This window comes from Heliangelus exortis, chromosome Z, assembly GCF_036169615.1.
Source record: "Heliangelus exortis chromosome Z, bHelExo1.hap1, whole genome shotgun sequence".
In the NCBI taxonomy this organism is placed as follows: Eukaryota; Metazoa; Chordata; class Aves; order Apodiformes; family Trochilidae; genus Heliangelus; species Heliangelus exortis.
Window position 1 is genome coordinate 47,497,017 of NC_092454.1, and position 16,598 is coordinate 47,513,614.

The window sequence follows — 16,598 nt, forward strand, 5'->3', positions numbered from 1 at the left end:
CCTGGAAGAATTATTTTTACACATATCATAGATAGCAGTAGTAGTAGGGGATGATCTAATTTTCTTGTAGCTATGCAGTTCTCACAGCCTAATGACTGTGGTAAGACCTCCTCTGCTTAGTGACTAGACTGATACTGACTTAAGAAATGATGATCAGGTGAATGTTGCTGCTGCTTTAATGCTTGATGGGGATAAACACATGGGCCAAGGCATAGCAGTAGGCTCTTAGGCGCCAACCAGAGCCCTTAAATGCAAGCTGTGGGTGGTACTATACACTGAGACTGACTGCAGGTGTTTCAAGTTCAGAGGAAGGGTCAGAAAAAATCAACACTCTTGGGTAGGGCATAGATAAGGAAGAATGGGAAGAAACCATTTGATTTAAATGTATGCAAGCTGACCTGATTAGCTTCTAGGGGTTTGTTTGCTTGTTTGCTTTTAAATATGTAAGATTTTTACATTCAATTGACTTAACTTGTTCTGAAAGGTTCCATTTCCAGAATATGGGATATCCTTGATGTGGGCACTTCACGATCAGAGTCTAATCTGGGGCATAATGAAATCTCTGCTAAAATGTTATTTGTTTTAGTGGAATGAAAACTGAGGGTTTTTTATAGCTTCGGGATAGTAGTTGGTTAAAGTTTGTAGCATTTCTCTAGTTCAGACCGAGACAACTGCATCTCTTGTCTTCATTGCAGCCTTAATAACAGAATTCTTTGTTGTTGTGCATTAATATTTACGCTGCTAACATGTGCCTTGGGTAGCTATTACATCAGGATTGTCCACCTATAGCCATAACAGTTTAAGTTTTAAAACTGCACCATGAATGCTGGGAGCAATCAGGCTCTTTAAGAAATACAACAAACTTGGGTTTGTAAGTTAGGCAGAACATCTCGGCCTGTTCCCTGTATCATCAGGAGAGTATGAGATGTGTTCAAAACAACCCTAAATGGGGTCCAGTGAGCAGTAGCCTGGGGGAACACCCCTTTATCCTCTGCTTGTTTCAGTGGGGACTCTGGATGCTTAACGTTTTCATTTGGGGCACTAGGTTACTAGATGCCTAAAAAATTAGCTGGGGTAACTTAAGCTTATAATGTTAAGATTTTGTGTTGTGTACAGCAAGTGGCTGAATTTGAATGAAGGCTAAAGAAGTTTGGGAAGCTTAGCTGATAACAACATATTGGTTCTTGGAATATACAGAGTATGTATCGTTGGTGTGTAAAGGAACTTGTTCAGTGTTCTTATTGCTGAGTTTAATTTAAACTTATCCCCCCCCCAAATAAAAAGGTAGCTAATTAAATGACTGGAGATGAACCCCTTGATTCTGCTTCTTGACATACTCATTGACCGCCAGAATGCCCGGAGGAAAGAAGCATTGACGTATACTTTAGATGAAAGAAAGCTCATTTACTTTGCTTTTTTTCTCTGCCTCTGTGTCATATTGGTAGACATTGACCCATAACCTCATCTTACAATATTGATTTGTGTTTGCTCTCCCAGAGCATCACCTGGTTCTCTAGCAACACACACAGGTCACAGCCATTTTGTAATGCAGATCATTTCAGAGAAAGTTTGTTTTCTATTAGATAAGGTTCACTGGTAGTGAAATGGAATTTTAATGAAATAATAGATGGTGCCTCAGACATTCAAACAGTGACTGAATAATTCCCTCTTGCATTCATATCTCTTCCTTAAAAAATTCTTTCCCTCAGACATTCCAGCACTGCTATTTACTTATTCCTGTTTTCAAGATGGGGTCTGCACCAGTACACTGTAATTATTGCTGTGCATAGGACAAAAAGAGCAGCAAAAACATGACTTACATGTTCTTTGCAGTTGTTGAGGAGGTCATGGAGTGGAACTGAACTCTGCAAGAGCTCCCCTGACCTCCACCATTGTTGACTATACTGGAAGATAAGAAAGACAAGCCTTCTAAATGTAGTCCCTGATTTAAATTGGTGAATATCTACTGAGCAGTATGTAAATTATGCTGGATTTCTAAAAATCCTTATCTTGGAGCATGAAAAGCAAAGTTAGCTCAGTTCCAGGAGAGAAGGAGTTGTGCCATGCATTTTTACTTTCTTATGGAAAAAAGCTCATTGGGACTTCACTAAGCTTTCAGCTCTCTCTAGATCTGTACAGTAAACCAGTGAGTCACAGTACAAAGTCATGAATAATGCCATTATTCAGATGCTTACCGGTACTATCCAATAAGGGTTTTGAAGGAAAATTGATTTTCTGTTTTTAATAAGCCAAGCAGTTTTGCCTTGAGTGTTGCCTCTGGAACACTATTTTGTACTACTTTATCTATGCTTCAGAATGTAAATCCAGTAAATGCGTTAGCACAAAATTCTGTACATCTGTTACAAATACAGTTTATTTTCTTTAGAAATATTTCTAACTAAAACTGGAATGAAGCTGTGTTATAAATTAACACTGTTCATGGTTAAGCAAATTGCTGCAACTCATGTTCTTCTCCTCTCTACAGTGTTATTCCTTCAGGAAAAAGCTATCTTGCACTTTTCCCATTTTAATGCAAAGTGCTAAATGAGAGCAGAGGTCATCCTTACCCAGCAGGCCTGACTGGGTCCAGTATTGACATTAATCCTATTGTGAGTCTGTGGCTGGCAATGAATATGTGGGTTCCTTAAAACAATGTATTTATCAACCTGATGATAGGAACAGAGCATGATATAGAAAAAGAGAAAAGCTTCTAGACAAGCTAATTCTTGAAAGACCTTCCAGACAACTCTTATAAATTAGTCCCTTTTTACATGGCAAAGTCTTGTCCTGGCAGTTTTCTGCTTTTTACCCTGAAGTTCAGCACCTATTTCCTGAACTTCACAGGACGTCAAGCCAAGCCCTTTGGATCAGTCGTTCATCAAGTCGTCTTTGAGCAAATTGTCTAGAGCTTGTGAGAAGCTCTTTCATCCTCATTGCATCATTTTGCTTCATTATTTATATCCTGAGAGTCCTGCTGGCTAGCCCTAATATAGTTACATATTCCAAGATCATAATACAACATGAGTAAATTTCAGACTCTACAAACAAACTATAATTCAATATCCAGTCTCAGGCTAAAAGGGCTGTTATGCAAGCACAGTCACAAATACTCTAATTGTGAGGCTGTATTTCTTGGGAATATTTCACCTGTTTTATGTAAGGTTTTGGTTCCAGGCACAGTGTACCCATCTCTGTCCAGCCTTGGAACCCCAGTGCCAGATGGGGCCAACCTTGCTGATGCTGTCCCTTGGGTCTGCACACCCATGCCTTGATAAGGCAGGAGCCAGCAGCTTTGTGATGACACTTGGCTGAAACATCAGCTTGATGCCTACTCCCATGATCTGAGCCTCATACACAGGATGAGGGAAACAGTGTCTGCAGACAAGACACAAGTATGTGTGTGGACACCCCTAGATATGTGTGCACTGAGAGTATTTACTGTGGTTTCATGTCAGCATAAAACTGACAAGTTCTGCATACTATTCTCTAGCCATAACTATAAACATCAAGCATGACCACTCCTAGGAGTAGACACGGGCTGAGATATTCGGTTCAGCAAGAGCAGCTTGTTAGAAGAGACTTAGCTGAGAGTAAAATTACAAGATGTAAAATTTTCCCCATCCTGGCACAAACCAGGACACCAGAGAAGGGCAATGAAGCTGGTGAAAGTTTGGAGAACAAGTCTTACTAGAAGAGTCTGAGGGAACAGGAGTTTAGGGTAGAGAAAAGGAGGCTGAGGAGAGACCTGATCACTCTCTAAATCTAGCTAAAAGGAGGTTGATGCAAGGTGACAATCATTCTCTTGTCCCAAGTATAAGTGAGGAAACAAGAGAAAATGGTCTCAAGTTATTCCAGCAGATGTTTAGATCTGATATTGGGAAACATTTTTTTGCTGAAAGGGTTGTCAGGCAGTGGAAGAGGCTTCCCATGGAAGTGACTGAGTCACTACCCTTGGAGGTACTTAGAAGAGACATAGATGTGGTGCTTAGGGACATGGTTTAGTGGTGGACTTGGGATTGCTGGGTTAACAGTTGGATTCCATGATCTTAAAGGTCTTCTCTGACCTAAATATTTCTGTGATTCTATGATTCTAAAACAATTCCTAAATAAAATATAGAGAAATAAAATTTCCCACTCATTACACAATTCAGTGCAACTGAAGTTCCCACATCCCATCAGTTTCTTGGTCACGTATTCAACATAAACATCAGAGCATCTTTGCAGTCTCTCTCCATCTGATATGCACCCTTCCTGATATTCAACCCATAACACAACAAAATATATAAATATTTAGTTGCTGACTGGAGCCCTGGTTTTCTCATGTTCTCCGTGTGCTTAACTGTCTAGATGGTCAGTGAGGCTCAAGAGGCAAAACTCACCACGTGGCGAGGGCAGCACTAACAAACATCTGCACGGTCATTGCCATGAAGGGAGCATCAGTGAACAAGGGAACAACATTTTGTCTGTGGGGTTTGTGTGCTTGCAGTGTTTGGGTAATCTAACTCAACCATCTTCAAGATATCAATAAAAATTTTACATTTCAATAAGAATGTTAAAAGTAAACTATTTTTTTTCACTTCCTCTAAACTTTTATATACTTTGCTGTTACGGCTTTAAATTTTTAAACATACACAAAATCTATAAAAAACACACTTTTCAGCACCCTCTGTCTTCAATTAACACACTATTAATGTTGGAAAGCTTTGTAACTTTTAGGCAGCCCACATATAAGAAAAATATTTTTTCTAAAAATAAAGCAAAATGAAGGTTAAATATAGTAAAATATTGTTTCTATCTTTAGAGCCAAAATTCCCAATATTTTAGTTCATTAATATGTCACGGTTTAACACTGGCCCGGCAATTAAACCGAATGACAGATGCTCCCTATTAATCCCCCTCCCCTCCCTGATAAAGAAAGGAGAGAGAGTAAGGAGGAGAGACTTATGGATTAGAAACTAAACTACACAACTTTAATGAAAACAGTAATGATAAATAGGAAAAATTACTAAATATATACAAATATACAGGAAAATTGATACCACATTCCTCCCCTTTTTCCCCCAGTAACTCTCACATCACCACTGAGGCTGCAGGGCAGCCCTGGGAAAGTCCAGGCTGGACTCCTGGAGTCAGCAGCAGTTGGGAGCTGGAGGCAGGAACACATAGATTCAGGCTGGCAGGGATCAGGAGCACAGGCAGAGAAATGGACAGAATCCTCCCAGGATGCTGAAGCAAACAGGGATAGGCGAAGAAGAGAAAAGCAGGAAGGGAAGGAAGAGGTTTGACCTTCGTGATCCCTCAAATTTATACTGAGTATGATGTGTATGGGATGGAATACTCTGTTTGGTCAATTTTGGACATCTAACCTGTCCATTCCTCCCCAGAGGAGGGCTACAGGTGTGACTCCTTTCCTTACGGAGGGCAAAATGTTGCTCAAAACTGAGCAGTGTTCTTGGCTCTGCACACCAGTCTCTGGCTGTAACTATAAACATCAAGCATTATCAGTCCTAGAAGCAGACACGGTTTAAGAAACTTGCTGTTAATTTCAGCAAGTCCAGCTACTTACAAGAGACGTACCTAAAAGCAAAAGTACAAGACAGAAAATTACCCTTATCCTGGCCCAAACCAGGACACTATATACAGTACTTGGTAACTGTAAGCACTATGCTAGTATTTGATATGTAAGGTTTATTGACTTGGTTTCCCAACAACTCACAAAACTATTTTGGCTTTGATTTTTTATTTTATTTGTTTGTTTTTCTTGAAGAAACGTTTTCTGAGAAACAAACTCATTACTTGCTTTAAATTTTCCTTCTCATATGATGAGGTCCTTGAATGTCAACTATTCTATTTTTGTCACAGCACACAGATAGCAGGTTTCAGACCAAAGAAGTAAATGGGCAAACACCTGACTTGCAGGTGTGTTACCATTTTTAACAAAGCAATAAAGATCTTGTCTAATGAAGTTCAGACAAGCAGATCTACTTCATTAGGAATTTGTTCTGCCCTCCCACTCCAGATCAAGTAACTTTCTGGTTTTGTTTTGCTTTTTTAATTTTAATATGTTTTTTTAAACTTTACAGGTCTTGTTTTTAAATTTTTCTCATAAAACTTGCAGGCTAGAAATTGTTCTTAAATGAAAGTCTCATGTTCCTAGGATTGCAGGAGCAGGATTTTTTCTGTACTAGATGCTAGATATTCTAAGAAGAGTAATTTCATCAGCCTCTTTTGCCTCCTTTATTACAATCCTGCAACAATTAGCCTGGATTTCCTTCACTGTGTTTTCTGCAGTACTAACAGCCACTAAGCCTTGTCAAGTCTAACACATACAGGTGAGCAGGATACAGCCACAGGGTAGCCACAGACTACTGCCAAACAGTATATCATAACCATATTTTATTGCCATTCTCTGAAACAGGGATTCTAATTTGTCTCTCAAACCTGTAAGTAATGCTCATAATATGTGGAAGACTTAATTTTGTTTGCAACTTCATTTTTGCTTTGAAACTTGGTTGAAACCTGTCCGTAAGTCCAGAAGTCACAGGGAGGAGGAAGGAGGCAGGCAGGCAGACAGACAGTGTGATCACACTACCCCCGTACTCTTTGACACCCAGCTGGAAACACAGCCCAAATTCCACGGGTCCCTGCAGTTCACAATAACACAAAAGAGAATTCCTAACATGCAGTGTGATTTCAGTTGTCTGGCTGAGCAGCAGTCCAGTTTATGTGGCTGCTTGCTCTTGCACGTGCCCTGGTGAGGTGGAATTAAACAGAGGGACCATCTGGGGACAGAAGATGCTATGACCTGTGACCATATGGTATGTTGGTTTGCTTATATTGTCTGTTGGCCTTATGCTCTATGTAGCATTTGGTAAAATAATTACTTGGAAGAAGAAATCAGCATAACTGTGATCAATAATTGGTCTGCAGTAAAAATTGGTAAGTACCGCAAGCAGAGAGCTGTGAGCCCATACACAGGCTAGGAGAGTACAGTATTGACCTGTCATTAAATTCAGTGTTTTAAAAGAAAAAAATACCATCAAAGCTGACATTCTACCTTAGGAAATCAGGAACCTGCAAAATTTCTGTGTAGACATTAGTAAGGAGAGCATCTGAATTTATATTTACATGCCATATTAAACCTCTGCCTTAGAGAAAACACTTAGGAGAAATCTTTTGGCAGACTTAATTCATGCATGTTGTTGATTGCAGTGAAAGGGTGAGTGGCACAGGACATTGTCTCTATAGTAACACTGTCACCAGAGGCTTGTGAGTTGTGCAGAGCTGCACGACGTAAGTGGAGCTATCTCAGCTTCCCTTTTTCCCAGCTTTGGCCCTGCCCTGAATAGCTCTGCTGCCTCTTGCTTCTCTGGCAGCTTAGAAGCATCATAGCCTATGACTGTAGTGCTGCCAGACCAGCATGGTTTCCCCTTGCTATCAAAACATTCAGCGTGGTGTATAACACTGGAGAGCACAGACAGAAACAGCAACATCCTGTTTTAGCAACATGTTTTAAGTTTTAATTTGCAAGTGTAAGCCCAAGGGTAAATGCTATCAATGAAATTTGTCATAAAGAGTAAAAAGGGGAGTGGGAAAAAAAAAGAAGACAAGTGAAGATTTTCCCACTGTGCTACTGTCTTCTGTGGCATGATGGTCTCAAAAGCTGATTTACAACCAGACATCTGCAGGTGAATGCAGAAGATAACAGTCTGTACCACCAGACTCTGAAGAAAATTTGCAGTACGATTGCTTAGAAGGAAGTTGCCCTGAAAGGTGCTGTACCATCAGCAGCTGCTGCCAAATGTGCTCCTTTTCTGCAAGTTTCAGGCTTTTATCTCCAGGACCCCATCCAACTTGAGTCTCATCAGGGATGATAAAGCAAAGCTTACAATCAGCTAAGCTAGATGGAGAGTAGTCCTTCTGATGTATTCAAGGAAGGTTGCTTGTCTCAAGCAACAGTGCTTCAAATTTCCTTTGCATTTTTTGCTTTTCTTGCATTTTATTTGGACTAGTGAAAAAAGGAATCTTGAGGCTTCTCTTGCTTTGATGCTTTCTCTTGCTTTTGCTCTCATTCCAGCATCAGTCCTGTACAAAACAAGGAGATACATACTAGAATATTTTCAACCTTTGCCTCATAAAAGGATGTCACTATTTTCACCTCTTTCTGCTGTAGTCTTGCAGTCCTCACCCTTCATTAGTCCAAACTCCTATCTGAAGGCAATGCTGGCGGATGGCTGAACTCCCTCACACAGCACAGGGAGTTGTGCCAGAACAGATTGCAAGGAGAATGATGCAGCACAACTCAGCTCCCTCCTTCTCTCCTGAAGATAGAAACTGTGCTTTGGAAAAAAACAAGCCTTCCCACTAGGCATGCCCGGAAGCCAACCGTCATCATCTTATTACTGTCAGCATCCATTTATGGCCTGAAAGGTGAAACAAGAAGTCAAGCTTCAACCCATTTCTGAGGTACAACAGAGTGAATTCAATAGAGTGAATGTTTTTGTAGTCTTGAAAAATATTAATAGTTGATGAACCACAGACTACCATTGTCTCTGAACCCCTTTTCCTTCACTTTATGCATCACACCGGGACCAACCTAGAATCCGTCTCTGTACAATGATCACATATCAACCCCTATCAAATGTGCTGTTAAGCTAAATGCATTTAGGGGAATGCTAGATGGTAATTAAATTCCCATTATCCTATGCTTTGAATTTAAAAAGGCTGTGCTATTACTTATGTATTTTCTTCTGCAATTGCAAATTTCTTCAGAACTTTCTCTTGGATTTTTCAAATGTCATAATTTTCAGTGCTGTTGGTTTATTTCACCACTGGTAAAAAGTTCTGAGACATGCAACAGTTTTGGTAAATTTTATCATCTCCATTAGAGTATTGAAAGGATCTGAGACTGGACAAGTAGCCCCCAGGTTACTCCTGAACATAGCAGAGTGTCAAGTTGACAAAACAAAGGTAAGAGTAACTTGAAGGATTAGGTCACCAGTAGGTGTGCAAACAGAAATACCACATTCAGAGCATGGAAAAAATCTTAAATACCAACTAATTCACTGAAATTTTGAGGAAAGACTAAAGACTACTGAATTAAAAGAAACCAAATTTTTTTTCCTTCTAAATTTCTAATTCAATGAAGTTTTCTAAAGCAGCACTTAACCAAAGGGCTTTTTGAGAAGGTTTATTCAAGGAGATTATAGGTCTCTTGGAATCACCAGCAGACAGGAATATTGCACATTTATTTCAACATATGAAAAAAAAAATCAAAGCAATCCTGACATGAGGCTCATCATAAAAAGAAGATCTCCAAACAATTCAAACTATGTGGGTTTTGACAAAGAATATCCACAGAGCCTGATATTAAAGTTTGTTCTTTGTTTGTTGTACAGCTAAAACAATTCTCATGGTTTATCATACCACTTCACTGAAGAGAGTTTACTCTCCAGCTTTCAGTAGTCCCCTGTCACATTAAAAACTCTAGCTCAACATTGCTCTGTTATTCTATAAAATCAGGTATTCTACATCTTCACAGCTGGTGCATGCTTTGAGTCCTAATGGCCCTATTTAAATTATTGCAGCTAGCACAGGCAGAATCATTACAATATATCCCTGACAGAGCACACAGCCTGTGCCACGTACACAACATCAGCATCACTCGTGGACTGCCTCATATAGAACAGTCCCAAGACGGGATGTGAGCTTCACGCTGCTCCCAGGGAGGCACTTCACAGCTTCCAGTGCCCTAATCACAACAAAGAGGGCTCACAGATTCAAACTGAAAGAGGTAGATTTGGACTAGCTGCTAGGAAGACATTCTTTCCTTTGACAGTGGTGGGACACTGGAGCAGATTGCCCAGGGAAGCTGGGGATGCCCTTGTCTCTGGAAGTGTTCAAGACCAGGTTGGATGAGAATCTGAGCAATATGATCTAGTGGAAGGTGTACCTGCCCATTGCAAGGGTGTTGGAACTAGATGATATTTAAGGTCACTTCCAACCCTAGCCACTCTATTGTTCTATGATGCACAGTGTCTAGCAAAGGAGATGACTAAGGGACATCTGACACAGGAGGAGACATTGAGAGACCTGGGACAGTTCTGTGCTATGAAAGCACAGAAACCAGTTTGATGAATCAACTTTTGGCTAAGAATCAATGTCAGACAAATAACAACTCTGAGTTTCTGAACCAGTTCTTTCAGACTTGGGTAAGTACAACAATAGATGAGAACCAGAGCTATCCCCAGGTCCATTACTGATAACAGCAATAACAGCAATAACAGTGGAATTTTTTTGCTTCAGATGAAAATGATTTGGGATTGCAGAAGCACATTAACTGAAATGTGTTTTTTAATGAGATAAATGACAAGAGTGGTTTCTATACTGTTTTAGACGCATCTTTATTTCCTTCTATTTTCCAGTGTAATACCAAATGTATACCTTTATTTTCATTTGTGTAAGCACAGTATTTGATAATCAGAACACATGATATGCAGAATAGAGATTCAGTAGTCCACTTCTCACTACTAGCACCTGAAATAGAGAAGCAATATTCCATTCCTTCTTTTGCAAAGACTGCATTTAACAAACAAGAGGCATATGTCATAGATGTAATTTTGTCTTCACTTAAACCCATTATATTCATTACTCCCTCTCTTCCACTGAAGCAAAAATATAATAGATTATGCTGGCAATGGCTGAGCTAAAATATGGTTTAAGGCTGCTTGCATGCTTGATATGTGAGTACAGAAGCATTCAATGTTTGAAAAAAATAAAGTGACATAAAGTTTACTTTGTATAAGCTTTTAACACAAAACAATAGTCTAAGATTCTGTAAGATGTTTTCTGATGGCTCCCCTTTAATTTGCAACCTGGATGGTGGAGGTGGATGCTGGAGGTGCTGAATGGATGTCATCAGTACAACTCTGAAAATTATGATGCAGACCATTTTGATCTTGTCCTCAATCAGTTTAATGATGTCCCAGGAGGCTGATGATGGGATTTCTTATAGCTGTGGCATGCCACTCCTTACAGTTTCAATTTTTATACCCTGCAGTCATGAACTTTAGATCTAAAGTCCTGAAAAGGAACACTTCTACACTTCTGCCTTAGGTTCTATTTTTCTTTTATTTTAAGATAGAATCAAAGCCTTTGCATTGTCATTTAACTTTAATTTTTGCATGTAATATAACATTTTCTTACATATGTGAACTGGCATTGGTATATCTGGTGCCTGCCTATTCACAAAACACATAGCTCACAGATGTGGTGAAGATTCATTTGTGTTTGTTCATTTTTAGTGGTAACTTTTAAATACAATGATGCTTTATTATTTTTGACTTTTCCTTATTACTTTAATTATTGTCTTGTGGACTTTCCTTCACTCAAAAAAAGTCCTTTAACATAGACTCTTCAATTGTATGACTCCTAGTTCATTGCAGCATAGCAAAGTCTCAAAGTTGTTTGTTCATGTGAGTTTCCAAAACCCAGACACCTTCATTTCACCAGCATTCACATTTCTGCCCATCTAGCAATGCTGGAAATGCAATAGCAAAAAAAAAAAAAAAAAAAAAAAAAAAAGATACATATAGATATTTTTGTATAAGTAAGGTATATTCTTTTGATGTCAGTTATTTACTGAATATAGATATGAAGTTAAACTTTAAGGAAAAATCATATTTGGTGAAAAAAAATCACATAAAAGAGTAAAAGAGAGACATGCAGAATAAAAAATAGGGCTCACATAACAGTGAAACAGTAAAAATCAGACAAAAGCAGATTCTAATTAGAGAAAAACACATCCCAAGTTGTCAACATCCTGGCCTTGAGATAGGCCTGAAAGGCGGATGAAAGGGATGTGAAGGAGCACTCCCTACAACTTCCCACAACTTTTCTTCGTTACCGCCTTGAGCACTGGGTAGAAAAACATTAATTAATTGGATTCACTGTATTAGCATGCCATTAATATATTAACGAGCTATTAGCATACTAACATACCCACACACAGGCTAGAGAAACCTCTAATAACCAAAAGCCCCTTACTCTTTGAGCATGCACAGTGAAATTTTTGAGCATTGTTGCTATAAAATGAAGTGAGGATTTAGTTAACCAATCATGGGTGCAAATGGTAGCATAATGTTAGAGATTAAGTTCCTTCTTGTGATTTTTGAGTTCAAAAGTATCACTGGCATTTTTGGAAACTTATCTTGCTTTGTGGAATACCATCCTGCACCTCTTTCTGTGCAGGAATGGATATTAAAGACAATATTGCACGTGTGGTAACAGACCCCATGTTTGGGACAACACTTTGGTGGTCAGAATGGAAAATTATAGTATATTTTAATGATAAATGATGTTTAACTTTCAAATGTAATGCATGGGTATCCATATTATTATTTTTTTTTAGTGTTACAATTGGCAAAAGGGTTAAAAAAACAACTATAAAGAGTTATGTTTGCTTTCAAAGCACAGGCACATATGCTTTATATCACAGCAGGGACACACTGATTCACAGCAACTACAGCTTCTGCACCATGCTTCTGGACTGAAGTAACAGAAAATGAATGAAATGTTTCAGATGTTTGAGTTCCACATTGCTGGCCAGATCTCTTATTTATTCATCTGTGTACAAAACACTTGCTCTTCAGCAGATGCAGGAGGAGCCTGGTGGGTATTTGGATACACAAGGATGAAACACTAGGAGAGGAATTACAGTGCAGTCTTTCTTCTGTCAGAGAAAACATTGCCACTGTCTTATTGTCCAGAGCAAATCACATCAATGTGAAACTGGGCACTGCTTTCAAAAGACACTGCACTTATCAATACTGATTTATTAACCCCATCCCTTGAGCAGGCACAAACAGATGAAATTTACTATTATCAGAGTCAGAAAATTCATGGAGGAATCATGAGGGGGATGGACTTGATCATACTGTTTGCACCACTGGTCAAATTCTTATTCATGAAATAAGAAACAGGGCAGTTTCTGCTTTGTTGTGGTATTTGAAGACTACATGTACCTGCCAGAACTGGTTCAGCAAAGTTTAGGATATAGGGTAGATAAAACCCACCTGCCAGTACTTTTAAGAAGGGACTCTCAAGGGTGCTGAAGTGGTTTAGAGGTTTCCGAAGATCTGACTGATCCCTGCTCTTCAAAATTTAAGGCCCTCAGACAAGAATAACCTTATGAACCATCAACCAAGACAACATGCATTTAGCTGTCTGCTGTATTAAAATCTCCTCTTCTTTGGTAAGGAGCCTTTCCTACCCCTTGCCATCTCATCTCCACCCATCCCTTCCCCCCTGAGATGACCAAACCAAAACCAAACCAAACCAAACCAAACCAAACCACCAAGACCAAACAGTTTGAAGGTTGTGCTGCAGCAAGCACCTGGTTTTTGCTCTGATGCTAATTTCATTGCTCACTGTAGTCAGGGTCAGTGAGCCTGGTGTGGGTAGAGCAGGTCAACCTGACATGCTATCTAGGGCTGGCTTTTGCTGAGAAGCTTGCAGGGCAGATCGAAGTAGACACAGAGGTTCTGTCAAAGACAGATAATATTGCACACATGCAAAACCTGGGGCCAAGGCCATAGGATTGATTAGGATGGCTCTACTTAGCAACAGGAATCCAAATTCCAGTTTTAGCACATTAATAGTTAGTTATTATAACAAACATCTTGCCTGTAGGGAAAATTCCCTTTTTTGCAGAAATAATGGAAAATTAACAAGTGGATATACTTCATGCATGAGTTGCTTATTCATCTTTGTATCTGAAGGAAACAAACATATTGACTAACCCTTCTTAAAATTACATTTGCAAGGAATTGCTTAAAATAAAGCAGTGGCTAAAAATGTAACAGATTATGTAATTTTCACTTGTAGGGCTACAGTTCCTCTTTTTAACCTTCAGACCTGGACTGAAAGCCTTCTCCCTGGAGGAGCTGAACCCAGACCTCCTGTCTGTTCAGGGCATAAAAGCCCTTTCCTCTGAAAGCCATCTCCCCTCACCCACACACAGGTCTCATTCACACCCACAGAGCTTTTATAAAGGCTCATCTCTTTCAAGAGCTGAGAAGCATCCTCTAAGCTCTGAAATATGAATGAGCAGGAATGGTCATAGGCGTAACAGGGTCTCCTAGCCCTGCAGACGTCAAGCTTCAGATTTGCTTCCAATTGCAATTGCATTTCAACAGCAAAACTGACTTGACTTCATGAGTGCATGGTATCCCATCTCTCCATTCACTCTCATAGCTTTAGGGTTTTTTTAAGCTTTTGATGCTTTGCTACAGGTTTTGAAGGCAAAACATAGCGATGAATAATTCAGGCCCCATATGTTTATTAATTTCAGAAATTGCCCCATCTTTGTATTTGACTGCTAATTGACTCCACAGAACACATTTGACTTCTCAAATGTCCCACAAAGCACAAGGCAACACACTGTTCATAGTTTTTCTTAGCTATAAGCAATCAAGAATGTCCTGACCCTGGCACTCTTCCTTCCCTAGGGTATTCCTACATGCCCAAAATATCTCCTTTAAAAAACAAAGTGGGAAAAAATTCCAAGATCTGAAAGAACACAGGGGTTGCAGTACCTGCACAGGACCATATACATTTGGCAGAGCTCTGGGAGCTGGTCTCTTTGCTTATCACTTAACACAGGACAGGAACAGAGGAACATTGTTAGCAGAGAAATTCATAGAGGAGCTCTGTGACAGAGTGCAGACATGATATCCTCTGCTTCAGCATACTCCTTAATGGCTTCTGACTGCAGAAAAGCCTCAGGTTTTGTAAAAGCCACCTTGCCTACCTCAGTTACTTTCTTCTGTCTTGCTGTGACTGAGTTTTACTTCGTTCAGTCCATCAAAGATGCTTATCCTTTAAGTGCCACTTTCTTCTCTACCCCCCTTTCCCTTCTCTAACTAGACGCTTCCAAGATTCATTTTTTAAAATGGCCTTAGATACTGTCTACACCACAATTCCAACCACCATCTGCTACTCTGTATGCTTACAGAGAAGAGGAACACAAATAACTTTGTGATCAATTGTGGACTTTCAAAACTGATCAAACCTCTTCTAATTTTTTTTATATTATTTTAATATTACAATTTTGCTAGATGAGTTTTTAAACTTACTTTTTGCTGTCTGTGCTTTCTGATGACTTTATAATTGCCTAAAAATTGTACAGGAAATTTTCCATAATAAAGCTGGTGTCTGCTTGCTCCACACAGGCAGACATTTGCTAATAAGAGGGCATTAAAGTAATCAGCAACACAGCCCTCGGGAGTAATGCAAGGAACAGGAAACTTCAAGTCTCAGTTGATTTTTAATGAAATGATACCCTTCATGCAAGTGTTCTGTGTAAGAGGAACACCTGAGCACTACAAATCAGCAAAGGGGGCCCTATTTACATGAAAAGAAATCAACAGATAAACAGCATCTCAGGACAAGCTGCAAAAATAAATTAATGAAAAGGGAGGATTTTAAGCCTGTTAATGCAGCCTTTTCCAAGGTAAGAGCACTCTTACTGTAGGGCTTCAGTGACAACACTACTCAGTCAGCTCTCAGACACTGCTGGGATGAAGTGGCAGGAAAACAAGTCCTGTTGCCTACAATGTCCCCTGAAGTGTCTCAAATACTTTGTCCCTCTCATTACAACAGCGTTGTACTTAGCTTTTGATGTTCTGGGTTCTTTTTCCATCAAAGTACATAGTGTCATCTACCGCAATCTTTGGAGACTCTCAGGTTTGATCATATTCCATTGTTGTGGAGCCTCAAAACTGAGGATGATGTACTTAGAGTATTCCTCACAAGGACCCTTTGAAAGATAGCAGCAGCATTTAAATTTCAACATGCCTAAAGTTGCTTGATAAAAAATGTTTCTTTTTTTTCCATTTCTAATATTTACCAGGACACTGATACCTGCTTCAGGTATCAGATGCCATCTGCCATCACCCTGAAAGAACAGCTGCCACAAAAGTCAATGGGAGATTATTAGCATAACACTCAGTAACAGACATAGCACCTTGTGTCTCCAATACTGAATTTGCTTAAAGGGTTGTAAGATTTAATCACTGTTTATATCAAACCCTTTTGGCGAGTAATAGCATAACACAGAATTAAAAATTTGAAATTCATTACCCACTGAACCACCCAGAGTAATTTTTCTATCTCTCACCATTATACAAGTCAAATTAGGTACCACAGAAGTTGTTTTATGACTGTTCTGCAGTACTTTATAGTCATTACATAAAGTTGTCTCCAGCTTCCAGCCACTTCTGCCTATTTTAAGGTTCTCTTTTTCTACTTTTTAAACTCCTGCCTCTAAAATTGTATGTAAAGCTTACAGGCATGTATTTCTTTATGCAAGTGGATGTTATGTCATTCAAATTCATAAGTTTGTAGTTATACTTCCCAGTAGGCCTTTGCACACATACAGAAGTGCTAATTCTGAAAACTGAAATAAAGAAGGGCTCAGCATATGTACCCATGGACCCCAATATCAGTTTGAATCTCACTGGCATTTTGACCTTTACAGCTCACCAGCTCAAATTCAGAGGCAAGAATGTGTCAAAAGAGGGAGGCTCTGTTTTCATCCA